Genomic DNA, 3,730 nt, shown 5'->3' on the forward strand with positions numbered 1-3,730 from the left:
GTTCTCTTTCCAAATCCAAGATCTCCGCAGACGACATTTGGCCCACATTGGTACCAATGAACGCTATTCCTGAAAAACGGCAAAGTTCCCATATAGCAATAGTTTTGTTTTGAGATAAACTTCACCTAACATACATTTCACCATTTTAAAGTACACATTTCAGTGACTTTTAGAACATTCACAGTGTTGTGCAACCAGCACCGTTCTCTTGTCCCAGAACACTTTCGTCACCCCGAAAGGAAACCCCATACACACTAAGAAGTCGCTATCCACTCGTCCCTCCTCCCAGCCCCAGCCCCTGACAACTAACATGCTCTCTATCCCTATGGATTTGCCTTAGGAATGTATTTCTTTTGGGAATCTTCTGAATTTGCATTTAATTTTCCAACTGGACATTGTACATAACAGTGTATGCGTGTGTGTGTGAGGGGGATGAAAGTCAATATTCACGAGAAACTTTGCAAGATCAAATCTGTTTAAAATATGCGAACCAAATGAAAACCTGAGAGGTATTTATTTTTCAGTTAGATGTCTGTAATTTAAAGCAGGTGTCTGAACTTAAAGTTCTCAAGGGTTCAGTCGGTTACAGGTCGTGGAAACATCAAACAGCTCTTGAAATACATCTGTCACATTGAAAAAAGGTGTCTGAGCACACGGGGGCTTTGTGTGTAGCCCCTAAATTAAGCTGCAAGGCCCCAGGGCCCCCAGCTCATCCTGGGCCCGAGCTAGTCCCGGGCCGGAGCTCATCCTGGGGCCGAGCTCTTCCTGTAGCAGCTGCTGACAACCCCGTTTCCTCCGAGCCCCGCGCTGCTGACCGTTCTTTATTCTGTGTGTCCTGGGGAGCACCTCAGACACAGCGGAGCACACAGGACGCCGGCGGTAAGTGAAAAAGCAGCTTAGAAATAATAAGACCCCCCCTTTTTCCCCAACCGTAAATACTTCTCAATTTTAGATGGATTGTACATTGTATTCTGGCTGGAATTTATAAAAAGCTAACCTATTCACAAACTTAAGAACTTTGAACACGAACTAGAAAAACTAGAAAATGGTTCTTACAGCATCCTGTTTCTTTTTTTAATTTTTTTTGGTAAAGTGCTTTAAAATTTGCATGGCTTTCTTAGTTATGATTATATTAATAGAGAAGTTGCATTTTTGGAGTTCTAGAAATAATGCATATTTTTGAAAGAATTTTTAATTTTCAGCCAAATAAGTCCTCAGAAGGAAGACCAGCCAGTTGGGTCTTGTGATTTACGCCGTACTCTCTAACCCCGAATGCCACGGCCAGGAGATTCCTGGCATCTTGCATCTTGCACACGTATTTTGAGGACTTTTATTGCATTTTCATTTTCAATTCCTTTTCATTTCATGAGCCTCAACTAAGGGATCTTGTCGCTTTCCGTTGATAAGGACTCGGGACTCGCCGGCCAAGGCCCCGACGCCCAGTGGCTTCGGGTTCTGCATCCGCTCGGTTGCTCTCCAGACTCTCCCCTGCGCGCTTTGCTGTGGCCTCTCCTTTGTCTTTGTCTTTTTCTTCTCCCCGTTTGGGCTCCTGGGGACCCCCTGGGGCGGCAGAACGCAGCCTCCCCGTGACCTCGAGGCACAGACTTAGCTGCCGCCGCCACAGTGCTTCTCAGGCCGGGTCAACTGGAAGCAGTTGTTTCTGCAGCACCTGGATGTGCTTTAAGGCCCCTGGAGGCCGCGCGAAGGCCAGCTCAGCGTAGGGCCGCGGTCCCGTAGCCGCACACGTGCCCCCCAACCCCCCCAGGACTGGGCCCCCGCGACCCGGGTCACCTGCCCCGGACTTCCCTGGGAGCGAAGACCACGGACTTGAAAGCCCTGCGGGAGGGAAGAGGGCACAGGAGGCTGGAAAGGCCAGGCCGTCGGGGCAGCAGGTGGGCGGCGGGTCCCTATCTCCGCCCTGCAGGCCGCCCGCCCCGCCCGCGGCCCCGGGAGGCTCCCGATGCGGCGCCCAGATACACCCCCCACCCCCCACCCCCGACCCTGGCGACGGAGGCGGCTCGGGGGCGGGCGCTGCTGGCCCTCGCCTCCCACCCCCCCCGGACCCACCGCGGAGGCCCTGTCCCTGCGCCAGGAGGGTCCCAGCCGGCGGGGCACAAGCGGGAAGGGCCGCGGGGGCGGGGCTGCAGCGGGGCTGGAGGGAGGGCGAGCGCGGCGGCCTCCAGGTGCCCGGCGGGCGGGATGCCCGACCCTAACCCCGGGCTGGGGGAGGGGGGGCGACGACCCTGGGGGCCCGCGGGGGGGCCGCGGGGGGAGGCCGCAGGGGGAGGCCGGGAGAGCGCACTCGGACGCCGGGGGCGCTATGGAGGCCGTGCTCCGCTCCCCCAGCCCGGCGAGGACTCTGCAAGGCGGTGCAAGGCGGCCCCGGCAGCCCCGGCAGCCCCCACCCCCCACCCCGCCCCTGCGGCTCCGCGCGGTCCCCGTGGCCCAACGCCCCCCGCCCCACCCCGCAGCGACCCCCCGCGGCCCCACGCCCCCCGCGGCCCAACGCCCCCTGCAGCCCAGCGGACCCCGCGGCCCCCCGCGCTCCCCCCACCGAACTGCTCCCGCGGCCCCACCCCCCGCGGCCCCGGCAGCCTCCCGTACGCCCCCCCTCTCCCCCCCCGCCGCAGCGACCCCCTGCGGCCCAAAGCCCTCTCGGCCCCACGCCCCCGCCCTCCCCCGCTCCCCCCGCGGCCCCGCTTCCCCCCCTCCCGCGGCCCCATGCCCCCCGCCCTACTCCGCCCCACCCCCGTGGCCCAACGTCCTCGGCTCCCGCGCCCCCGCGCCCCCCACGGCCCCCTCAGCCCAGCGGACCCCGCGGCCCCGGCGGCACCCCCTCTCCCCCCCCCCCCCCCGCAGCGACCCCCTGCGGCCCAAAGCCCTCTGGGCTCCACGCCCCCGCCCTTCCCCGCTCCCCTGCGGCCCCGCTTTCGCCCCTCTCGCGGCCCCATGCCCCCCGCCCTACTCCGCCCCACTCCCGCGGCCCAACGTCCTCGGCTCCCGCGCCCCCGCGCCCCCCACGGCCCCCGTGGCCCAAAGCCCCCCGCAGCCCAGCGGACCCCGCGGCCCTGGCGGCACTCTCTACGCCACCCCCTCCCCGCAGCGACCTCTGCGGCCCAAAGCCCTCTCGGCTCCACGCCCCCGCCCTTCCCCGCTCCCGTGCGGCCCCGCTTCCGCCCCTCTCGCGGCCCGATGACCCCCCCCCCCCCCGCCCTACTCTGCCCCCGCCCTGCGCGCTCCGCCCCACCCCTGCGGCCCAACGTACCCCCCCCCCCCGCAGCCCAAAGCCCCCCGCGGCTCAACATGGCCCCAGGCCCCCCGCCCTCTCACGCCTCCCCCGCCCCCCCCCGCTCCCCCCCCGCGGCCCCCTCCGCCTCCCTCCTCCTCCGTGGCCCCCGCCCCCCCCCGCCCTGTCACGCCCCCCCCCGCGCCCCACACCCTCCGCGGCCCCCGTTTCCCCTCGCGGTGCCCGTCCCCGCCTCCCTCCCCCCCCGCTCCCTCCCCTCCGCGGCACAACCCCCCCCCCCCCCGCCTCCCTCCCTCCCTCCCTCCCCCGCGGCCCCCGCTCCACACCCTCGCGGCCCTGGGCCTGGCCGGCTCCTCACTGGCGGCTGTGGGCGGGGGGCGGGGCCGGGGCGGGGCGGGGCCGGGGCGGGGCGGGGCGGGGCGGCTCGGGCGGGCGTCCGCGGGGAGCCCCGCCCCGGCCCGTATAAGCGCGCGGGGCGCAGCG

General features: G+C 65.9%; 1 long non-coding RNA gene across 1 annotated transcript; it reads right to left on the reverse strand.

Moving 5' to 3' along the window:
- Nucleotides 1-497: 497 nt before the first annotated feature.
- Nucleotides 498-3,642, reverse strand: LOC140625767 (uncharacterized). Its single transcript, XR_012025085.1, has 2 exons — nt 3,574-3,642; nt 498-1,689 (listed from the first exon to the last, which is right to left on the reverse strand). It is a non-coding gene; the product is annotated as an uncharacterized lncRNA (long non-coding RNA).
- Between the last annotated feature and the right edge of the window lie 88 nt (nt 3,643-3,730).

This window comes from Canis lupus, chromosome 36 (genome assembly GCF_048164855.1).
Source record: "Canis lupus baileyi chromosome 36, mCanLup2.hap1, whole genome shotgun sequence".
Classification (NCBI taxonomy): Eukaryota; Metazoa; Chordata; class Mammalia; order Carnivora; family Canidae; genus Canis; species Canis lupus.